This window comes from Hypanus sabinus, chromosome 3 (genome assembly GCF_030144855.1).
Source record: "Hypanus sabinus isolate sHypSab1 chromosome 3, sHypSab1.hap1, whole genome shotgun sequence".
In the NCBI taxonomy this organism is placed as follows: domain Eukaryota; kingdom Metazoa; phylum Chordata; class Chondrichthyes; order Myliobatiformes; family Dasyatidae; genus Hypanus; species Hypanus sabinus.
Genome location: NC_082708.1, coordinates 75,460,315 through 75,485,497, shown reverse-complemented (window position 1 = coordinate 75,485,497; position 25,183 = coordinate 75,460,315). Strand labels below are relative to the sequence as shown.

The 25,183-nt window shown below is 40.5% G+C and overlaps 1 protein-coding gene across 14 annotated transcripts in view; it reads left to right on the top strand.

Annotated features, from left to right (window-relative positions):
* LOC132391456 (phospholipid scramblase 1-like) overlaps window positions 1-25,183 on the top strand; it is an 82,442-nt gene that overhangs the window by 5,597 nt on the left and 51,662 nt on the right. For 4 of the 14 annotated variants that reach the window (XM_059964688.1, XM_059964681.1, XM_059964689.1 and 1 more), the window contains exon 3: window positions 17,696-17,800. The exons of the other annotated variants lie outside the window; for them this stretch is intronic. The gene's annotated coding sequence lies outside the window, so the exon portion shown is untranslated. The remainder of the gene's footprint in view (window positions 1-17,695; window positions 17,801-25,183) is intronic. 14 annotated transcript variants of the gene reach the window in all.

The following is a 25,183-nucleotide window of genomic DNA, read 5'->3' as shown; positions in this document are numbered from 1 at the left end:
TGATGATCTGAGCCTGTAGGTTATAAAATAACCTACGGACTCCGCAGCATTCACCACAAGCCGAACTTCCAGGTGGCCAAACATTTTAATTATAATGCCCATTCTGATATGTTGGCCATGGCCTCCTCTTGTGCTAAGCTGAGGCTACCCTCAGGGCAGAGCAGCAACACCTTGTATTCCATTTGGGTAGCTTCTAACCCAATGACATGAATATTGATTTCTCCTTCTGATAAACACATTTCCACCCCTTTCCTCTATTCCCTACTCTGGCCTTGTATCTTTTCTCACTTGCCTATAACTTCCTCCTGGGTCCCCTCCTCCTTCCCTTGCACCTATTGCCCACTCTCCTCTCCCATCAGATTCTTATTTTTTCCAGTCCTTGACCTTTCTCACCCATCTGGCTTCACTTATCACCTTCCGATTAGCCTCTTTCCCCTCCCCCTACCTTTTTATTCCGGCATCCTTCCCTCTTCCTTCTGAAGAAGGATCTCGGTCCAAAACGACGACTGTTTACTCTTTTTCCATAGATGCTGCCTGACTTCCTGAGTTCCTCCAGCATGTATGTGGATTTCCAAATTTTGCAGACTTTCTCAAATGAGTTAGCTAAAAGTTTGCAGTGAGGAAAGAGCTGAAGTTGATCACGAAAGATGAAATAGCAAAACATTGAAAATAATAACCAGAGTTTGTAGGTTTATGAAATAAAATTTTATTTTGAGCAATCTACTGGAGTTCTTTGTGACTATGATCAATAACAAGGAGGTTATGTGATATACTGTATTTGGATTTTTTTTATTAGGTTTTTTATACATTTTCTACATCGCTACAGATAAAAAACCCCAGATTGAAATGAAGAACATTAATATAGTGCAAAAATAAACATACAATAATAATATACAAAAGAAGATAATTGAGAAAGCACCCAAATTGAAGACAGGTAAAATTAGTATCCTCCCCAAGCCCCGCAACAAAAAAGAACTCCAGACCAACCACAACACAATATAGAGAGTATAAATCAGGACATTCAAACCCCCAAAACTGTAAATACACTTAGCAACAGAAGATATTAATGCCTACTACCAAAAAATAAAAGGAACTGAAAGCAAGGGACCGAAAAAAAAACCTTAGTTAAGAGGAAGGTTATGAAAGTACTCAATAAAAGGTCCCCAGACCTTATGGAACTTTGTATCCGAATTAAGAACTGAATAATGAATTTTTTCAAGGTCTAAGCAGAACATAATATCATTAAGCCATTGAACATGCGTGGGCGGTGGCAACATCTCTCCACCTAAGGAGGATTAAACGTCTCGCCAGGAGAGAGCAAAAGATAATATTCGACACTTAGTTGAACTCAGACGTAAATCTGTCTCGCCCAAAAAAACGAACAAAGCAATTAAAGGGTTAGGTTCTAGGTGATGATTCAGAATATAAGATAATGTTATGAAGAGATCTTTCCAAAATTTCTCCAAGCTGGGACAAAACCAGTACAGAGAGAGGCCTCGCCCCTTTTGCATTTATCACAGAGAGGACTAATGTTAGGGTAAAATCGAGTTAGTTTAGATTTAGATATATGAGCTTTATGAACAATCTTAAACTGTAAAAGGCAATGGCGAGCACAAAGAGAGGTTGAATTAACCGATTTGAGAATCGAGTCCCAAGTCTCATCTGATAAGGAGATACTTAAATCATGCTCCCAAGCCATTCTAATTTTATCCACAGGGGCACGCCGTAAGGATGCTAATTTATCACAAATAAATGATATTAAACCTTTACCTAGTGAATTAATAGAAAGAAATAAATCCATAACTTTTTTCTCAGGGAAGTTAGGAATTAAAGGATTAATAATGTGTCTAATTTAGAGATATCTAAAAAAATGAGCATTGGGCAAATTGAACTTAGCAGAGAGCTGTTGAAAAGATGCAAAGCGATTATCAATAAAAAGATCTTCAAAATGTCTAATGCCCTTCCTATGCCAATCATGGAATGCTAAATCATACGTAGTAGGTAAAAAAAAAAGGTGATTATGTAAGATAGGGCTAGAAAAGGAAAAACCATGGAAAACATAAAATTTCCTAAACTGAGCCCATATACGCAAAGTGTGTCTAACAAGAGGATTAACAATTAATCTGGACAAACTACTAGGGAGTACAGAGCCAAGAAGTGCAGAGATAGATAAATCTTTAGTGGAACTTAACTTCATTGCCACCCAATTAGTGCACTCGGGTTGGCCATGGAAAAAAGACCAAAAGGTCGCACAACATATATTGGCTGCCCAATAATATAAACAAAAGTTAGGTAAAGCCATGCCACCCTCTTTTTTTAGATTTTTGGAGATAAACTTTATTAATTCTAGAGCGCTTATTCTTCCACAGATATGACAAAATAATAGAGTCTAAGGAATCAAAAAAAGATTTAGGAATAAAAATTGGGATTGATTGAAATAAATATAAAAGTTTAGGGAGAACATACATTTTAACAACATTAATACAACCTACCAAAGACATAGATAGAGGTGACCATTGTAACAGACTCTGTTTTATAGTATATGAAAGATTGGCAAAATTTTCACGAAAGAGATCTTTAAACTTCCTTGTGACTGTAAACCCAAGATAAATAAATTGATTATGAACTACTTTAAAAGGGAGATCACAAAATGTTAATTCTTGTGCTTCTTTATTAATTGGGAAAAGTTCGCTCTTATGTAAATTAAGTTTATAGCCAGAGAACTGGCTAAACTGATCAAGAAGTGAAAACATTGGAGGTAAGGATGTAGATGGATTTGAAAGAAAAAGTAATAAGTCATCAGCATAAAGAGAGACTTTATGCTGAACAACCCCCTCCAAATCCCGGTCAATTCAGGACAATTTCGAAATGCTATTGCCAAAGATTCTATAGCCAAATCAAAGAGAAAGGGACTTAAAGGGCATCCCTGATGGGTGCCACGTTTGAGGTTAAATAACTGGGATTTCTGAAAATTAGTCAAAACAGAGGCAGTAGGACACACATACAGCAATTTGATCCAAGAGATAAAACTTTGACCAAAGTCAAATTTTTCTAAAACTGCAAAAAGGTAGTTCCGCTCTATACGATCAAATGCTTTCTCCGCATCGAGGGAAATAACACATTCAGGAATCCCAGTTGGAGGTGAATATAAAATGTTAAATAAATGCTGAATATTAAAAAAAGGAAGACGGTTTTTAATAAAACCAGTTTGATCCTCAGAAATAATAGAGGGAATAATAGTTTCTAATCTATAAGCCAAAACTTTGGCTAAGATTTTAACATCAACATTAAGCAAAGAAATCGGCCTATACGAGGAACACTCTGTTGGGTCTTTACCCTTTTTTAATAAAAGAATAATAGATGCCTCATTAAAAGAGGGTGGCAATTTACCGTAATTAAACGAGTCAGATAATACTGGGAATAACTGAGGAGAAAGAAGTGAAGGGAATGATTTATAAAATTCTACGGGGAACCCATCAGGTCCAGGAGATTTCCCTGAAGACAACGCAGAAGTTGCAAAAGATATTTCTTCTGATGATATGGGCGCATTATGTTTGGCTTTAAAATCAGATGAAAGCAAAGGAATATTCAGATTATTTAAAAAATGATCAACAGAGATATTGTCATTCAAAGATTCAGAGGAATAAAGTCGAGAATAGAAATTTTTAAATGCGTCATTGATTTCTAAGTGATCCGATGTGAAGTCTCCATTCTCCTTCTGGATCTTTGTAATATGTTGTTTGGCTTTGGAACGTCTCAGCTGATTGGCTAGAAATTTACCAGATTTGTCACCATGAATATAGAAGCGACTCTTACTTTCAAGAAGTTGGCATTCGACAGGCTGAGTAGACAGAAGATTAAATTTAGTTTGAAGTTCTACACACTTCTTGTATAATTCAGGATTCTTAGTTTGAGCATACAGTTAATCCAATTCTTTAATCTGATTAATGAGGTCTAATCGATCTGCACAGGACTTTCTATTAAGATTTGTTGTATAGGAGATTATTTGACCCTTCAAATATGCTTTCATGGCATCCCAGACAATCTGGGATGACATTTCAGATGATGTATTGGTGTTAAAATAAAAGGTTATCTGATCCTTAATAAATTTTAGAAAATCATCATCCGATAATAAAGTCGAGTCAAAAAGCAAGTGTTTATTCCTCTGAGGGAGACCAAAAAAATTTAAAGACAAAGTAATTGGGGCATGGTCAGAAATCAGTATACTCTGATAATCACAAGAATAGACAAATGGAATAAGTTGATTATCGAGTAAAAAGTAGTCAATTCTAGTAAATGTATGGTGAACATGTGAAAAAAAAGAATAGTCTCTCTCAGTAGGATGAAGGAAACACCATATATCAGAGATACCATAATTAGAGAAAAAAAGAGTGAATAGCTAAGGCAGATTTAGTAGGTAGTCTAGTAACAGAGGACGATCGATCCAAATTAGGATCTAACCAACAATTGAAATTGCCACCCAGTATAAGAGAGTATGAGTTTAAATCTGGTAGTGAGGAGAAAAAACGTTCAAAAAATTAACATCATCAAAATTGGGAGCATATAGGTTTGCTAGTACAACTTTAGTATTGTATAATTTACCAGAAACAATAATAAAATAGCCATTTGTATCAGATATCTTATTATGGAGTTCAAAAGGAATATTTGAATTAATAAGGATGGAGACCCCCCCCCCCCCCCCCCAGCTTTGGCAGCAAAGGATGAATGAAAATGCTGACCCGCCCACTTTGACAGGAGCCGAGAATTATCAAAACTACGAATATGAGTTTCTTGAAGGAAAGCAATGTCAGCTTTGAGTTGTTTAATATGTGAGAAGACCTTCCTTCTTTTAACAGGATGATACAATCCCTTTACATTCCAGCTCACAAATTTCAGTGAATTAACCATTATCAATTGTTAGTGCACAGAAGGTAGCAGGCATATAAAAAAATCAAGGAGTACAATAACAGTCTGGGAGCAAAAATGTAAACATAGATCCGTAGAATCAAAACAGAGACATGTCCTGAATAACAAAGGAAAACAAAAGAAACAGTGAGTAGTGTTGGAACTGGAGAACCTACCCCCCCCCCCCCCCCGCAACCCAAAATTAGATGGCTACCTAAAAAAGCAGCTAGCTCTACCAAAAAAATTGTTGTTAAGAAAAGTTTCGTATAAATAATATAGCAAATAATAAATAATTTATGCACTAGAAAACAGAATTACAAATAGGAACAACTTCAACAGAAGTATAAAACTTAATACAAAGAAAATCAGAAGAAAACTAAAACTAACCTACCCGTGAAAAATTATAAAAGATTAAAAGGAAAAAAAGGGGAGGGAGAAAAGGGGGAAATGATAAAATTCAAAGAGAGTCCTTATCAACCATTTACAGAAAAAAAAAGCAAAACTTAAAACTATGAATCAACCAACAGGGAAGCCTTCAATAAAAACTCCAAACCTCCAAAACAAGTTAAAGACAATTGTAGTTCTCTATAGATAAGGTTATACAAAGATAAAATAGATTACACAGGTAAAATCTAAAAGTTCGCAGGGAAACATTAAACTTAAATTATCTATTTAGAAAAAACGCACCAAGTCCAGGGAGGGATTGACTGCAGCCCTTAGAGTTTCAATAGATAATGTCTGAATTACTCAAGTAAAGTCTGAGTTCAGAAAAAATAGTTTTACTTCGAGAAGTACTTAACCATTTTAGAAGGTTAGGCCGGTTCCGAAGAAGACGAGGTGGCTGGAAGATGTCCAACAAACGCCTCAGTCTCCTTCAGTGATTTAAACCACTTATAATCTCCAGTAGTAAGCGTAATTCAAAGATCAGCTGGATTTCGGAGAGAGGGTCTGAATCCGTGATCAAAAAGCACTTTCATTACACCTTTAAACTCAGCACGCATCTTTAGAACCTGGGGGGCAAAATCCTCCACAAAACGAATGACCGTAGTTTGAAAAGCAAAAGTACCTCTGCGGCGTGCCTCCATCATCAAACGATTTTTCACCTGGTATTGATAAAATAAAATAATCGGCCGTGGGCGGGAACCCAGAATTGCTCGAGGAACATAGATCTTGTGTGCCCTTTCAAGCTCAGGTGGAGTCGGAAGAAATTCTTTCGCGAAAATCTCACAGAGAAACTTGGAAAACAATTCAACGGGAGAGCCCTTTTCGGTGCCCTCTGGCAAACCAAGAATTTGTAGATTGCAACGTCTGCTCCGATTTTCAAGATCCACCATCTTGGAAAAAAGTTTACTGTTCTCCTCTAGGCTGGAGCAGAGAGTTTCAAGATATTGAACACGGCGTTTTAAATCTTCAGAAGTTACGTCAATGCGAGATAAATGTTCAGCATGTTCATCCACTCTAGCATTAATCTGATCCAATTTGACATTCAGTTGGTTGAAAGAAGTTCTAAATTCAGTTCTAAAATCCATTAAAGTATCTTGTCGATGTTGTTCCAGAACAGCGAGAATGTCAGCCGGCAAAGCTGTAGAAGTTTCCTTTTTCCCGGTTTTAGTACTTTTGGTAGCCATTATAAGATAGATGTGTTCGCAGGCAGGTAAAAGAGAACTAATAAAATACCTAACTGATGTTTAAGAATGGAGACATATAGTGCAAAGGTAAGAAGAATAACGGAGCAAAAGTTCGGAGCAACTAAACAATTGCCATCTTACCGGAAGTCGATTTTTAAGGGTTTTCAATGAGTTCTAGCAGGAGGTTGGTTGAAGGAGGTTAGAGTACATGGAGTTAATGTGCGTACATGAATTGAGAATGGTTTGACAGAAATCAGAGCTGGAATCAATATCTTTGGTACCCGTAGATCAATGCTTCATACTAACAGATCACAATCCATATCAGTGAAAGAACAAAAGGGACCAAATGTCATCTTTCCAAGTTTCCAGGGATGGCAGGTTAAGTAGGCTATATCTGTACCCCTGAGCTTAGAAGAATCATTGAAAGAGGATTTTTTTGGAAGAGGACAGCGCGGCTTGAGAGGAAGTGCGGCGGCGGCCATTTTCAAATTGTCCAATTGTTTCTCAGATCGGAGTTCTGAGAGGCGGGACTGCGCAGGCATGTGAAGGAGGCCCGGGAAGGAGGGAAGATATGTAAAGGAGATACTGAGTGAGGTAGTTCTCTTTTGGAAGAGGACAGCGAGGCTTGAGAGGAAGTGCGGCGGCGGCCATTTTCAAATTGTCCAATTGCTTCTCAGATCGGAGTTCTGAGAGGCGGGACTGCACAGGCGCGTGAAGGAGGCCCGGGAATGAGGGAAGATATATAAAGAACGCCGCCTTAAGAAGCGGGCAGCTTCGTTTGTGGGCAGCGGAGTGAGCCGGGCGCAGAGTGCAGGGCTTGGGCTCAGAGGGCTTAGGCGGAAGAGGGCACAGTAGGCTTATCTTTTAGTTCTTGTACTTTCAGTTATTTGGGAGGTATGAGTGTGAGGGCAGCTTGTTGTTCTCGTTGTCGGATGTGGGAGATCCTGGAGTCTCCAAGCCTCCCGGACGTCCACATCTGCGCCAGGTGCGCCGAACTGCAGCTCCTGAGGGACCGAGTTAGGGAACTGGAGCTGCAGCTCGATGACCTTCGCCTGGTCAGGGAGAGTGAGGAGGTGATAGAGAGGAGTTACAGGCAGGTGGTCACTCCGGGGCCATGGGAGGCAGATAGGTGGGTTACAGTCAGGAAGGGGAAGAGGCAGGTACTAGAGAGTACCCCAGTGGCTGTACCCCTTGACAATAAGTACTCATGTTTGAGTACTGTTGGGGGGGACAGCCTACCTGGTGGGAGTGACAGTGGCCGGGCCTCCGGCACAGAGGACGGCCCTGTAGCTCAGAAGGGTAGGGTTAGAAGAAAGAGGTCCATAGTAATAGGGGACTCTATAGTCAGGGGCTCAGACAGGCGTTTCTGTGGAGGTGACTGGGAGTCCCGGATGGTAATTTGCCTCCCTGGTGCCAGGGTTCGGGAAGTTTCTGATCGCGTCCAAGATATCCTGAAGTGGGAGGGTGAAGAGCCAGAGGTCGTGGTACATGTAGGTACCAATGACATAGGAAGGAAAGGGGAAGAGGTCCTGAAACGAGAGTATAGGGAGTTAGGAAGGCAGTTAAGAAGAAGGACCGCAAAGGTAGTAATCTCGGGATTACTGCCTGTGCCACGCGACAGTGAGAGTAGGAATAGAATTAGGTGGAGGATGAATGCGTGGCTGTGGGATTGGAGCAGGGGGCAGGGATTCAAGTTTCGGGATCATTGGGACCTCTTCTGGGGCAGGAGTGACCTGTTCAAGAAGGACGGGTTACACTTGAATCGTGGGGGGACCAATATCCTAACGGGGAGGTTTGCTAGGGCTACAGGGCGGACTTTAAACTAGTAAGATGGGGGGGGGGGGCGGGAGACTATTTGAGGAGACTATGGGAGAGGAGGTTAGTTCACCAGTGGAGCAAGTAAATAGACAGTGTGTGAGGGAGGAAAGGCAGGTGATGGAGAAGGGATGCGCTCAGCCCGAAGATGTAGGGGAGAAGAAAGAAAAGGATAATAAATTTGAATGCATTGTTAGGGATGGAAAGAGAGGAGGAGATGGAGAGTATCTTAAATGTATCTATTTTAATGCTAGGAGCATTGTAAGAAAGGTGGATGAGCTTAAAGCGTGGATTGATACCTGGAATTATGATGTTGTAGCTATTAGAGAAACATGGTTGCAGGAAGGGTGTGATTGGCAACTAAATATTCCTGGATTTAGTTGCTTCAGGTGTGATAGAGTAGGAGGGGCCAGAGGAGGAGGTGTTGCATTGCTTGTCCGAGAAAATCTTATGGCGGTGCTTTGGAAGGATAGATTAGAGAGCTCCTCTAGGGAGGCCATTTGGTTGGAATTGAAGAATGGGAAAGGTGCAGTAACACTGATAGGAGTGTATTATAGGCCACCTAATGGGGCACGTGAGTTGGAAGAGCAAATGTGTAAGGAGATAGCAGATATTTGTAGTAAACACAAGGTGGTGATTGTGGGAGATTTTAATTTTCCACACGTAGACTGGGAAGCTCATTCTGTAAAAGGGCTGGATGGTTTAGAGTTTGTGAAATGTGTGCAGGATAGTTTTTTGCAACAATACATAGAAGTACCGACTAGAGATGGGGCAGTGTTGGATCTCCTGTTAGGGAATGCGATAGGTCAGCTGACAGATGTATGTGTTGGGGAGCACTTCGGGTCCAGTGATCACAATAGCATTAGCTTCAATATAATTATGGAGAAGGACAGGACTGGACCTAGAGTTGAGATTTTTGATTGGAGAAAGGCTAACTTTGAGGGGATGCGAAGGGATTTAGAGAGAGTGGATTGGGTCAAGTTGTTTTATGGGAAGGATGTAATAGAGAAATGGAGGTCATTTAAGGGTGAAATTATGAGGGTACAGAATCTTTATGTTCCTGTTAGGGTGAAAGGAAAGGTTAAAGGTTTGAGAGCACCATGGTTTTCAAGGGATATTAGAAATTTGGTTCAGAAAAAGAGGGATGTCTACAATAGATATAGGCAGCATGGAGTAAAGGAATTGCTCGAGGAATATAAAGAATGTAAAAGGAATCTTAAGAAAGAGATTAGAAAAGCTAAAAGAAGATACGAGATTGGTTTGGCAAATAAGGTGAAAGTAAATCCGAAAGGTTTCTACAGTTATATTAAAAGCAAGAGGATAGTGAGGGATAAAATTGGCCCCTTAGAGAATCAGAGTGGTCAGCTATGTGTGGAACCGAAGGAGATGGGAGAGATTTTGAATGATTTCTTCTCTTCGGTATTCACTAAGGAGAAGGATATTGAATTGTCTAAGTTGTGGGAAACAAGTAAGGAAGTTATGGAACCTATGACAATTAAAGAGGTGGAGGTACTGGCGCTTTTAAGAAATTTAAAAGTGGATAAATCTCCGGGTCCTGACAGGATATTCCCCAGGACCTTGAGGGAAGTTTGTGTAGAAATAGCAGGAGCTCTGACGGAGATCTTTAATATGTCATTAGAAACGGGGATTGTGCCGGAGGATTGGCGTATTGCTCATGTGGTTCCATTGTTTAAAAAGGGTTCTAGAAGGAAGCCTAGCAATTATAGACCTGTCAGTTTGACATCAGTGGTGGGTAAATTAATGGAAAGTATTCTTAGAGATAGTATTTAGAATTATCTGGATAGACAGGATCTGATTAGAAGTAGCCAGCATGGATTTGTGCATGGAAGGTCATGTTTGACAAACCTTATTGAATTTTTTGAAGAAGTTACGAGGAATGTTGATGAGGGTAAGGCAGTGGATGTAGTCTATATGGACTTCAGCAAAGCCTTTGACAAAGTTCCACATGGAAGGTTAGTTAAGAAGGTTCAGTCGTTAGGTATTAATGCTGGAGTAATAAAATGGATTCAACAGTGGCTAGATGGGAGATGCCAGAGAGTAGTGGTGGATAATTGTTTATCGGGATGGAGGCCGGTGACTAGCGGGGTGCCTCAGGGATCTGTTTTGGGCCCAATGTTGTTTTGTAATATACATAAATGATCTGGATGATGGGGTGGTAAATTGGATTAGTAAGTATGCCGATGATACTAAGGTAGGAGGTGTTGTGGATAATGAGGTGGATTTTCAAAGCTTGCAGGGAGATTTATGCCGGTTAGAAGAATGGACTGAACGTTGGCAGATGGAGTTTAATGCTGAGAAGTGTGAGGTTCTACATTTTGGCAGGAATAATCCAAATAGAACATACAGAGTAAATGTTAGGGCATTGAGGAATGCAGAGGAACAGAGAGATCTAGGAATAACTGTGCATAGTTCCCTGAAAGTGGAGTCTCATGTAGATAGGGTGGTGAAGAGGGCTTTTGGAATGCTGGCCTTTATAAATCAAAGCATTGAGTACAGAAGTTGGGATGTAATGCTAAAGTTGTACAAGGCATTGGTAAGGCCAAATTTGGAATATTGTGTGCAGTTCTGGTCACCGAATTATAGGAAAGATATCAATAAATTAGAGAGAGTGCAGAGACGATTTACTAGGATGTTACCTGGGTTTCAGCAATTAAGTTACAGAGAAAGGTTGAACAAGTTAGGTCTCTATTCATTGGAGCGTAGAAGGTTGAGGGGGGATTTGATCGAGGTATTTAAAATTTTGAGAGGGATAGATAGAGTTGACGTGAACAGGCTGTTTCCATTGAGCATAGGGGAGATTCAAACGAGAGGACATGATTTGAGAGTTAGGAGGCAGAAGTTTAAGGGAAACACGAGGGGGTATTTCTTTACTCAAAGAGTGATAGCTGTGTGGAATGAGCTTCCTGTAGAAGTAGTAGAGGCCAGTTCAGTTGTGTCATTTAAGGTAAAATTGGATAGGTATATGGACAGGAAAGGAGTGGAGGGTTATGGGCTGAGTGCGGGTAGGTGGGACTAGGTGAGATTAAGGGTTCGGCACGGACTAGGAGGGCCAAGATGGCCTGTTTCCGTGCTGTGATTGTTATATGGTTATATGGTTATATGAAAGTTTTATAAAAACTCTTGCAATGCATTAACGGGCTGAATGTAAGGAGACTATTCCCTTTAGCTGATAATTCTAGAACCAGGTTTTGATCTCAATTGAAAGCTACATAATTTCTGTACACAGAAGGTAGAGCATCCTTGTAATTAGGGGCTCCCAACCTTTTTTATGCTATGGATCCCTACCATTAATAGAGGGGTCTGTGAACCTCAGGTTGGAAACCTCTTTCCACAAAAGGTACAGTCATTGAATTAATTTTAAATACAGATTTCTGGATATTAAGTGTATCAGACAATACAGGAATAGTGTAAGCAAATGTCTGAACTTTTACCTCTGCCATGATCGGGATGAATGATGGGGCAGGTTCGAAGGGCCAGTCGGTCTGGACCATTCGTATTAAGTCCATTGAAGCTTTTGACTCCTCTGGTAAGGCAGATTCGGGGAAGCTGTGGCCATGGTTGGATCACAACCTCAGAATAATGATTTGGGCAGTGAGCAGGGATGAAAGGAAATACTTCCCATTCAGCCTGCGAGCCTTTGGAATTCTGTACGCCACTAGAGACATACATTGAGGGAAAGATGGTAACGGAATGCACGCTATAGTGTTAGAGGTAATATTGCAGAGGAAGTGTGGTGCAGGTAGACAAATAAAGTGCAAACACAAGAAAATCTGCAGATCCTGGAAATCCAAGCAACACACAAAAATGCTGGAGGAACTCAGCAGAGCTTGCAAGAGATCTGTTTAAAAGTCTTGACAGTGGGATAGAAGCTGACCTTGAGCCTGGTAGTACATGTTTTGAAGTTTTTGTATCTTCTGCTCCACGGAAGGGGAGCGAAGGGAGGATGACGAGGATGGGAGGGTCTTTGATGTTGGTTGCTGGTTTTCATGGACTGTTCTCAACTGTAATTTCTCTTGGCCTTGGACAGATCAGTTGCCTTTACCAAGGTGGGTTGAAAACAGGTAATCAACCATGATTTTATTGAATGGCCTCCTGCTCCCATTAATTTTTTTGACCAGTTCGTTCAGGGTTGATGACATTGGTTCTACTTACGAGGGACTGGGTTACTTCTGGGGTTTAAAAGAAATCCAGCATGGAAATGTGCCAACACGAGGAAATCTGCAGATGCTGGAAATCCAAACAACACACACAAAATGCTGGTGGAGCACAACAGGCCAGGCAGCATCTATAAGGAGAAGCACTGTTGATGTTTCAGGCCAGTCCTGACGAAGGGTCTTGGCCCGAAACGTTGACTGTGCTTCTCCTTATAGATGCTGCCTGGCCTGCTGTGTTCCACCAGCATTTTGTATGGAAATGTGCCCTTTGGCCCAGAGTCCAAGGTGACCAATTATTCATATCTACTTGCATTCATCCAATTTTGTTCTAAATTCTCCCTGCATTCTCAACATCAAATTGGCAATAATCCCTTTCCCCCCACCTTGATAGTGGCCATTTACAGGGGCAATTAATTTACCATACTGCGGGTCTTTGAGATGTGGGAGGAAAACCCATACGTTCACAACAAGAACATGCAAACTATATGCTGACTGTAGGATTGAATCTGGCATCATTACTTGTGCCACTTTTACAAGAGTTTGCTTAAGAATTCCCAGTGATTTGCTTGGTATATTTGTATTTCCACTGAAGAAATAATTTAATTATTTCTGTTGCTTCTCTTCCATGAGCCAAATTTACTGAATGATTAAAAATGCATTTAGTGACATCAATTTTTAATCTGGTGCCCATAACAGGGAACATATTGTTAATGTCTGTATCTTTAAAAAAAATCAAAATAAGAAAATCCATGCACAATTAAATTGTGTTTAGTTAGTAATAAGATTTATTTCCTTCTGTCCATGGAAGTGCAAAAAAGATCTATTTAAAATTTGTATTTAAATCACCTGAGCCGTGATAAGGGAAACAAGATATTTTTAAAACTTTTACTGGCGAGCTACCAGTGCTGTTTGTGGGTTTGAGATTAAGTTCACAGAAGCTTGCATATTTAGTGATTTGTCTCTTGCTTCTCAGTTGTTTGGACATGAGGATGTATTATAGACAATGGGCCAATTGTCAGAGCAACATTCACTGACTCTGACATGTGACTGATCTTTGACAGAAATGCATTGAGGGTTTGGTGATCTCTGAAGTTTGTATTACTAATTTGTTGTGTGGGTCGAAGTTCTTGAGTACCACTGTGACACTTGTGTGTGTGCGAAGGGTGGCATTTGAAATTGAGAGTAAATATTCTGTGATAGCTTGATTGTGTAGTCAATATATTGACTAAAAATAACCTGCTCCAATTTATTTTTTCTTTTGTTTTGCAAACAGCACATTGTTCTCAAAGGGGTTTGTAGGCATTTATCAAACTTTGGTGTGTGCCTATTTTGCACCATGTTTAGCAATGTAATGATCAAAAGAGGATTGCATAACTATTCCTTTCATTCGGAATTGTACAGTTAGAAGGGAAGTATCGACTAGATCAAGTTCAAAGTAAATTTGTTGTCAAATTATATGTATGTCATCATGCACAGCATTTTCTTGTGGGAATACTCAATAAATCTATGATCAAACAATAGCATTAATAGACCCAATGAAAGAGCACGCCAACTTGGATGTTCAACCAGTGTGTGAAAGACTACAAACTGTGCAAATAGATAAAGAAAGAAATGATAATAATAAATAAATAAATAAGCAATTGATATTGAGAACATGAGATGAAGAGTCGTTGAAAGTGAGTCTATTGGTTGTGGGAAAATTTCAGTGGTGGGGCACGTGAAGTTATCTCCTTTGGCTCAAGAGTGTGAAGGTTGAGGTTTCTTCCTCCTAAAGTCAGTAATCAGCTCCTTGTTCTTGCTGACATCGAGTTTGAGATTGTTGTTGTAGCACCACTCAGCCTCATTTTTAATCTCCCTCCGATATGCTAATTCATCACCACCTTTGATTTGGCCTACGGCAGTGGTGTCATAAGCAAACTTGAATATTGCATTGGACCTGTCCTTAGCCACGCAGTCACATAGTACAGGTGTCCCCCGTTTTTCAAACGCTCACTTTACGACACCTCGCTGTTATGAAAGACCTACATTAGTTACCTGTTTTCGCTAACAGAAGGTGTTTTCACTGTTACGAAAAAAGGCAGCGCACCCCGAGCAGCCGAGTTCCTCCCCCAGAAACTGCATTCTAGCCGGCATTGCTTAACCACATGCCTGTGAGCATCTGTGCTTTTGTTGATTTATTTTGTGCATCCGTTAGCAAGATGAGTTCTAAGGTATTGGAAAAGCCGAAAAGAGTGCGTAAGGGTGTTATACTTAGCAGAAAACTAGACATAATTAAGTGTTTCGATCGTATTGAATGAAGTAAGGACAGTAAGGTTGGCTTAGGAGGCTGGGTTTGTGGAAGTTGACGAAGATGATACCTCGATCTTCGAGATCGAGGCAGACGGACATAGAAGGTGACCTGCCTGCCCTGATGGAAACAGACGATGATGAGATGACACCCCAGTCTCCCACCACCCCAACCTCCGATGACTCAGCCTAACATACCATCATCAGTGTGCTTGCTGTCTTCCCGATTGCAGTAAGTGAAACTACACAGTACGTACATTATTTCTACTTTATAGAGGCTGTGTATTTTTATGTGTTATTTGGCAGCTTCATAGCGTAAAGGTTACTGGAGAGAGTGCTTCTGCCGGGACCACTTGCCCTGAGTGTTGCCTAGAGCATTTGCGCTGAGTCTTTCTGTCGAGAGCACTTGCATGACATTTTTGCTGCAGTGGACAGTGCTGTGTATTTATCAGATCATTCCTGCTTTTACTATATGTTACCGTTATTTTAGGTTTCATGTGTTATTTGACATGATTTGGTAGATTATTTTTTGGGTCGGCGAACGCTCACAAATTTTTCCCATATAAATAAATGGTAATTGCTTCTTCACTTTATGACATTCCGGCTTATGAACCATTTCATAGGAACACTCTACCTTCGAATAGTGGGGAAACCTGTAACAGTAAAGTGAATGGAGCAGAGGGCTAAACTTTGTGGTGCACCTCTGCTGATAGATATTGTGGAGGAGATGTTGCCAATCTGAATTGCCTGGGGTCTTCAAATGAGGAAATTGAGGATCCAATTGCACAGGGAGGTATTGAGGCCAAGGTTTTGAAGATTATTAATTAGTTTTGAGGGAATTATGCATTGAATGCTGAGCTGTAGTCAATAAGAGCATCCTGATGTATATATCTTTGCTGTGCAGGTGTTCCAGAGTTGAATGGTGGAGGAATAGAAAAAGATTGTGAAAAATAGATTGGAAAATAAATACATTTTTGGCTGTTAAGTGGGTAAATGTGTTGTATGGTGCAATATGACATCACAGATATACTTAAAAGTTACTTGGGTGATTTCTGTACTCCATCTCAATGCCATCAGTGACATCATTCTGTCCCAGAGCTTTTACTGGACCAGAGGTTTCCCTTCATTCAGTAGTCTCAAAGGCAAAAGAGCCCTGCCTGATCCCTGGAATTGGAGGTTCCTCACCATGGAGGGAGCAGGAAAACCTGGAAGATATGATCTCCAGGAGCTGGGTCTCAATGAAAGGTTACTGTGTGGGGAAATTCAGACAATGGTTTAGTGATCGCAAGCACTACAGTCTCGTACAGCACAGTAATGTTTCTTTTGGTCCATGCCCATGCTGACAATCCACAAACTGCCAACACTCAACAGCATGATGATTTATCAAGTCCCCTGCAGAGCTGCCAGTCTTCTCAGCTGAACTGCTGTTTAAATCTACTTATAGCTGCTGTCTGGGTATTCTGGCTCATAATGGATGACACTAATATAGATGATATTGTTGAAATTGAAGATGATTATCAGAATTTACAGGGACATTTTGCTCAGCTGGATAAATGCAAATGGAACTTAATTCAGTTAAGTGCAAAGTGTTGCATTTTTTTTGTGAAGACAAATGAGGGTAGGATTTTCACAGTTAATGGTAGCTCCCTGTGGAGCATTATAGAACAGAGAAATCTAGGAGTACAGATATGTTTCCTTGAAAGTGTCACCGCAAGTAGGGAGGTAAAGAAAGATTTTGGCATCTGGCCTTCAAAGTTCAAAGTAGATATGTGTCACCATATACAACCCTGAGATCCATTTTCCTGTGGGAATACTCAGTAAATGTATAGAGTAGTAACTATAACAGGATCAATGAAAGATCAACTAAAGTGCAGAAGACAACAAATTGTGCAAATGCAAATATAAATAACTAGCAATAAATAATGAGAACATAAGATAACACTTTAAGGAGTCCTTAAAGTGAATTAATTGGTTGTGGGAGCATTTCAGTGGATGGGAAAGTGAGTGTGGTTATTCACTTTGTTCAAGAACCTGATGGATGAGGGCTAGTAATTACTCTTGAACCTGGTGGTGCAAGCTCTGAGGGTCTTGTACCTTCTACCTGATAGCAACAATGAGAGAAGAAGTGCTACACCTGCCCTTACACTTCCTCCTTCACCACCATTCAGGGCCCCAGACTGTCCTTCCAGGTGAGGTGACACTTCACCTGTGAGTCGGCTGGTGTGGTATACTGTGTCCGGTGCTCCTGGTGTGGCTTTCTATATATTAGTGAGACCCGACGCAGACTGGGAGACCATTTTGCTGAACACCTACACTCTGTCCACCAGAGAAAGCAGGATCTCCCAGTGGCCACACATTTTAATTCCACATCCCATTCCCAATCTGTCCCTCCAAGGCCTCTATTGTCAAGATGTAGCCACACTCAGGTTGGAGGAACAACACCTTATATTCCATCTGGGTAGCCTCCAACCTGATGGCATGAACATAGATTTCTCTAACTTCCATTAATGCCCCTCACCCCTTAAAACCCCATCCCTTATTTATTTATTTCCCCTCTCCTTTTTTTTCTTTCTCTGTCCTTCTCACAATCACTATTTGCCTGTTCTCCATCTCCTTCTGGTGCTTCTACTCACTCCCCCCACCCCCCACCTTTCTTTCTCCCTAGGCCTCCCGTCCCATGATCCTTTCCCTTCTCCAGCTCTGTATTACTTTTGCCAATCACCTTTCCAGCTCTTAGCTTAATCCCACCCCCTCCTGTCTTCTCCTATCATTTCGGATTCCCTCTCCCTCTCCCCCTCCTACTTTCAAATCTCTTACTATTTTTTCTTTCAGTTAGTCCCGACGAAGGGTCTTGGCCCAAAACATCAACTGTGCTTCTTCCCATAGATGCTGCCTGGCCTGCTGCGTTCCACCAGCGTTTTGTGTGTGTGCTTGAATTTCCAGCATCTGCAGATTTCCTCGTGTAGTGAGAGAAGACCATGTCCTTCAGAGGTGAGGATCTACGATGACGGATATACTGCTTTCCTGTGACAGTGTTTTGTGTAGATATGCTCAGTTGCTGAAAGGACTTTACCCATTATGTTTATGAGTCAGAGTGTTGAATACAGCAGTTACGATGTTGTGTTGTAATTGGACAAGATATTGAGGGTGCATTTGAAGTACTTTATTCAATTTTGGTCCCCACCTTAGATCTGGAGATGATGTTGACAGGGTTGTCGGATGCTGTGGGGATTTGCAGAAATGTAGTTTTATTCTCTTACATGGTTCATTTGGGGTGTGAAGCATCACTGTCATTTCACCTTATGGGAACTAATGGCATTCAGATGCTGCCACAGAAGTTGTGTCTCCAATTCTCTTTGTAGCTTCAGTTTTGCTCTCCCAATGGCCTTCTGTAGGTCGCAGTAGATGATTTGTTGGATTCAAAAGGCTTGAATGTCACAGATCTAGCTCTCAACTGACTGTGAAACTCCAAGTTCATCCATGGTGTATGTTTTGGGTATGTTTTGAATGCACACTCTCATTCACAGTGATGAAGTTGATGATGGATGAGGCTTATTCAGATTTGAAGATGAATTCCTGAATATGATCTAGTCCACTATTTCATGTTCATGTGTAATTGTCATTCAACCACACACGAATACCCATGAATACGGCCAAACGAAACAGTGTTACTCCATTGCCAAGTTGCAAAACACAGTACCCACAGTCACACACAACACAAGGCACATAGAAAGTATCAGTAAAATACAGTTACACAGAAAAGTAGTCCAAGACCCTGAATTCGTGAATCAATCTAACACTGTGGCTTGTTTTCTGCTGAGTGAACACTGGGGGCAGCACAGGCTCCAGCTTGTACGCTGCACCACAGCGCCTCCAGTGGAGAGCGGCGGCTCTGCCTCTCTCCTGAGCAGCTGTAAGCAGGTGGCACCATGACTTGGGGCCTAGTTCTCGCTGTGACCAAAGCCACGCAGCTCCCATGCCATCTCCCCCTGTCATCTGCCAATAAATCAGTGAGTTGTCTTGTAGCATTCTGCATTAATGGTGCCCAACTGGCTCGTGTAATCACAAGAAAAGCGACTAAGACTGCCATTTGCTGCTAGACTGCACGTTGCCTCCAACACCCCTTTGATGCAGGCGGCAGCAGGATCCACAGCAAATTGAGCACCATTTTCTTCATCAGTAAATAACTCGCCGATGGGATAGACCTGCATGGCCTTACAGTCATATAAAAATACATGAAAAAAAGGTCAGTAACACTTTTGACTCTGTAGAAGCCGCTGTGATTGGATGTGCTACTGTCTTACTGGAAGATCTGGATCCGTTCAAGGCAGTCCTGTAAGTGCACCTGCACCTCCCTTGACCATAGTTTGATGCCCTCACAACTGGTGCTGTGGTCCTCAGTCTCTGCTGATATGTCTGGAGGAGAACTACAGCCAGGTGACCAGAGTTGCCAAATGTGGTGGAAGTGTTCTTGGTTGTGTAACAGTGATTGTGTTTTGGCCCACTAATTCTGGGCGTAACACGTTGCTGATAGTTGGTCAGAGACTTCTTTTATCTAGCCTTTTCAAGACTAGAGCTTAGAGCTAGAGCCTTCAAAGGCCACTGAGCCATTTCAAAGTAACAGAAGCCAGGGGGATGATACAGAGGGGTGGACCGTGGAATATTTCTGCTGGTACTATCCATGAGTGCACTATTTGGGACTGAGTGAGGTATATATGCAATTTTCAGGCATTGTATATTGTGAGATACCACTTTTTGGAAGGATTTGAGATCTATGGGGAGTACATTGAATCAATTTAGTTCACAAATGCAACAGGTTTCTTGATGGCACTGTTGGTAATTGTACTAACCATTTGTGATTGATAAATGGAACATTGGCATAATTTTGTTACAAACCCAGAGAAGAATTTATCAGACCATAAGGGTTCAGGAGATTGTATGCCTCCAGGTTAGATTCTGTGAGGTGTTATGCTATACCTGTCGTGTTTAAATATTGTTCTGCCTGCAAATGCACACTTCATTTTGTATGAACACTTCTTTCTATACACAGACTGTTTTTTTTAAATTAAATTGTCATGCATGGGTTAGTTTTGAAATGCATGCTGGGAAGACGTACTGAACATCTCTAAGCATTCTTTATTTGTCCTTCAAATAGCAATATCTTTTCACAATTAAAGTAATCGCATTTTGGAAAAAACCTTGAGGAAAGCTTCCTTCTTGGGTGAATTTTGAATAGTTGTTCAGCTTGCTGCATAATTGTGTGAGGACAGTAAAGTGAAAAGATAATTTGTCTTCAGAGGCAGAACTGTGAAATGACCCTAGTTTTATGCTCTCAATTTCCAGTAACACATCATTCAAAGAGAGGTTTCCAGCAAAAGCACGGAAAATCAGGATCCCAATTGTAATCAACAAAAGTGAAGTAGAAAACTCTAATGTGAACCCCACAAGACAATACCCTGTTGATAAGAAATGACAGCCCTTAAAATGCAGAGAATTCAGAGAAAAGTCACTCAGAGACCAAATGTACTTTCTAAACGGGCCCTTTATCTGCTTCAAATGTTGTGCATTAGCAAAAGTCTGTAAAGCCGTCATACACTGCTGTGATTGCAACAGTGACCAGCGTCTATCAGCACCTCGGTTCCAGCACAGAGCACGGTGGGCAGCCAGCTGAGCGTCCATCAGATGTAGCTACTTCCTCACGCACAGAGGTCTGCAGAGAGGCTTCCAAAGCAAATCCTGCTCTTAAATATGCCCAGTCAACATCTCCCTGAAAGGAAATCCTACTTAAAAAGAAATGAAGGCATATGTGATATTAGATGATCAAAGCAATGTGTCATTGATAAAATCAGCATTCTTAGATATATTCAATATTTAAAGTTCTGTTTTCCCATACACTCAAAGGACATGCTCTGGAGCATCAGATGTTGCCAGAAGAAGTTAGTGGATTTGTTGTGACAATAGGAGGGGATGTCTGCTTACCCTTGCCAATCCTCATTGAGTGTGACCATATTCCTAACACTAGGGTTGGGATCCCAACTCCTGAATCTGCACGCAACCATTCACCTCTTAAGGCCACAGCCTGACAAGATCCCTCCACTTGACTCTTGCTGAGGTTCTCCTGTTGCTTGGCAGAAATACCGTCTGTGCACAAAGATACAGGACCAGCGCAGCGCAGCACATTAAGCATGATGCACTTATGCTCAACGACTGGATCTGGGTTGAGTGAAGTCTGCCTTGATGGTGCTCATCAGACCAGTACCAGCACACTTACGAGTAATGTCCTGGAGAACGGGCGTCCGAGTAATTTCAGACCCTGTGAGAGCAGAATCCATATGACAAACAAGATTGTAAGTAAGCTTACCAAGTGCACTGACGTACCTGCCTCTGCTCAATCATATTTGGACAAGCTGGTCTTCTGTCACTCGGAAGATGATTAACCTGGCAGGTTCCATTGAAAATGGTTCTTCTTTTGAAACATGAACAAAGAGTTTAGTGAAGATGGGTCAAGTAGTTGAGATTCTCCCTTTCTTTTCTGCACTCCATGACAAACCCGACCAAACAACACAGTGCTGGTGCTTTGTTGACTCGTGCCTCAGTTGCACATTGAGAAGGAAACCAGAAATGAAAGATCGTTACGTGGATTTCATGGATAGACTCTTCAGGAATGTTACGTATTCAGGCAACAATAAATATATAAGATGGGCAAGGGTTTCTTATAACAAACAACACGTTTATTAAACACAGAAAACAAACCCCCCAAAAGTAAACAAACACTACCGTAACCGGAAACAGCTGCTGAGCGGCAGCCCAAACAGTTCTTAAAGTGATATTGCAAAAACAGTTCTTAAAAGTGGTATTGCCAAAAGTTCGATATGCTCACGGTCCATTTTAAAAAGGAGAGACTTTATAGGACAATTTAGGTTCTCTTTCATGTCGCTTGGCTCCGATCCCCGACGTCGAACTTCCCACGAAGAATTTACGAAACAGAACGGCTTAAAGGCACTGACCTTTCCTTCCTCACTATCCTCAATCCTTTCTGGTAAACCCAGGGATTAACACGAAGATAGTCAACGAAATCCTTCCAAATAAGGATCAAACAAATGTTGCCCCCGTTTCACCGTAGAAAGCTATTCTCCTCGATCTTTAACTTCCGAACTTCCAATCTTCACTCTCCACTAATTTCTCGAACTAGCAGAATCATAAAGAACCTGCTGGCAATGACCTCTTAAACTTTAGGCATTAAATAAAAACTTCATCCTTCAACTAAACTGCGTCATCACTTAAAACACGCAGTGGCATGAAGTCAACCTGGCAAATCCAGCCACGAACTGCCCCTCCTCACAGGGTGGGGTCTACCTTTTATAACCTGTTTAAAAAAAAAAAAAAAAAAAAAAAACCATCACATGATCTCTACTGGCAGGAAAATGACGTCATTCCACCATCAGAAGACCATCACCTCAAGACCAGTACAGCTTCAACCCCAGTCACATGACAAGGGCACCACTGTCATGTGTCACGAGTATGTAACACCTCCCTCCAAAAAAACATTTTTGGTCTGACAAGAACAAAAATTTTTAATAATTGCTTACAAGAAAAACAAAGGTATAAATTTTATAACATACACAATATACAATACCATCATATAACAGCTTATAACTCACAATACAGTAGGAGTGTTACAATTGGAAAAAAAACCACTCCAAAAAAAAATTACAGTGTACATTCAACATCAAGATAGACAATCAGCAACCACATTATCTTTACCTTTAATATGAGTTATCATAATATTGTACTCTTGTAACATCAAACTCCAATTTAATAATCTTCTGTTTTTGTTTTTCATCTTACTCAGGAAAACTAACGGATTATGATCAGTGTGAACAATAAGTGATTTTTGAGTTGTACTAACATATACCTCAAAATATTCCAAAGCTAAAACAAGAGATAACAATTCTTTCTCTATTGTCAAATAGTTTCTTTGATGCTTATTAAATTTCTTAGAAAAGTAAGCTACTGGATGATCAGCCTCATCACCCTCATTCCTTTGCATTAATACTGCTTCTGCAGCCTCATCACTAGCATCCACAGCCAATGAAAAAGGTTTTCCAAAGTCAGGTGCCTTAAGCACAGGTTGTTGACATATCGTAGTTTTCAATTTTTCAAATGCTTCTTGACAAGGCACCGTCCATACAAACTTCTCATTCTTCCGCAGAAGGTTAGTTAATGGAAGGGCAACATTAGCAAAATTCTTACAAAATTTTTGATAATATCCTACCATTCCCAAAAACCTTCTGAGAGTCTTTTTCCCCGTTGGAGTGGGAATCTTTAAAATTACCTGAACTTTTGCCTGAACAGGAGCTACCTTACCTTGACCCACAACATAACCAAGGTAAGTCACAGTGGCATGTCCAAATTCACTCTTAGCTGAATTAATAGTTAAGTTAGCTTTTGAAAGCCTTTCAAACAATTTCTCCATCACAATAATGTGTGCTTCCCAAGTATCATTTCCTGTCACTAAATCATCAATATAAGCATCAGTATCTTTCAATCCCTGAATCACAAAGTTAATCATCCTCTGGAAAGAACCTGGGTCATTCTTCATCCCAAATGGAAGAACATTATACTCATATAACCCAGATGGAGTTACAAATGCAGAAATCTCTCTACCTCTGTCCGTTAATGGAACACACCAATACCCCTTCAATAAATCAATCTTTGTAAGGAACTTTGCTTTTCCAACTTTATCTACACAATCATCTACTCTAGGAATTGGATATGCATCTGTTTTCATTACAGCATTCTCCTTCCTATAATCTGTACAAAGCCTAATACTACCATCTGGTTTTGGCACCATTACACATGGCGAACTCCAATGTCTAATAATATTATTCTCTAACATATATTCAATTTCTTTCTCAGCAAGTTCACATTTTTCCATGTTCATCCTATATGGATGTTGTTTAATAGGTTTGGCATCTCCAACATCTACATCATGTGAAGCTATAGTAGTCCTTCTTGGAACATCTGCAAACAACTCCCTATACTTAAAAATCAACTCCTTCATCTGTTGTCTGTGCTCTAACTGTAAATGTGCTAATTTTTCATCAATATTTTCCAGAATGGTTGAATTTGGTAACCTAACAGAAACAATGTTGAATTTAGAATGAAAGTCAGATGAATCATCTATCATGTTCCTCGTTAAATCAAACTCACTCTCACTAACCACAACAGTCACAGTATCAGATTGTTTCTCAAAATATGGTTTCAACATATTTATATGGCAAAGTTGTGTTGACCTTATACGATCTGGAGTTTTTACCACGTAATCCACATCATTGATTTTAGACACAATTTCATAAGGACCATGAAATCTAGCTTGTAAAGGATTTGTCTGCACTGGGAAAAGAACCAACACCTTATCTCCAGGCTTAAACATCCTCATCCTAGCTTCTTTTCTCATCCAAGTCTTCATTTTCTCCTGAGCCAACTTTAAATCTTCCTTAGCTAAGCTACAAGCTTTATGTAATCTGTCCTTAAATTTCAACACATAGTCCAACAAATTAGTGTGTACTTCCTTATTAATCCACTGTTCTTTCAATAAAGCTAAAGGTCCTCTAACTCTATGCCCAAACACAAGTTCAAATGGACTAAAACCTAAAGATTCCTGTACCGATTCCCTTACTGCAAATAAAAGTAAGTTTATACCCTCATTCCAGTCACTTTCATTTTCCACACAAAATGTCCTAATCATATTCTTGAGGGTAGAATGAAACCTCCCAAGGCACCCTGCGATTCCGGATGGTATGCAGACGAAGTGATTTGCTTAGCTCCCAATTTATAAACTATCTGTTGAAACAATCCAGACATAAAATTACTGCCTTGATCAGTTTGTATCTCCCTAGGTAATCCAAAATAAGTAAAAAAATTTATAAGGGCCTTTGTCACAGTTTTAGCTTTTATATTCCTAAGTGGTACAGCCTCTGGAAACCGAGACGAAGTACACATGATAGTCAACAAATACTGATAACCAGTTTTTGTCTTTGGTAATGGACCAACACAACCTACAATAACTTTAGAAAATGGTTCACCAAATGCTGGGATAGGTTGTAATGGAGCTACTGGTGTAACCTGATTTGGTTTACCCACAATTTGACAAGTATGGCACATTTTACAAAACATCGCCACATCTTTTCTTAGACCAGGCCAGTAAAAATGTTTTAAAATCTTGTCCACAGTTTTCCTTACCCCTTGATGTTCACCTAAAGGCACACTATGAGCTAAAGTCAAAATCTCATTTCGATAAACTTTCGGAACAACTACCTGGTAAATAACATTCCAATCCGCACTTGCAGGAATTGTAGGCGATCTCCACTT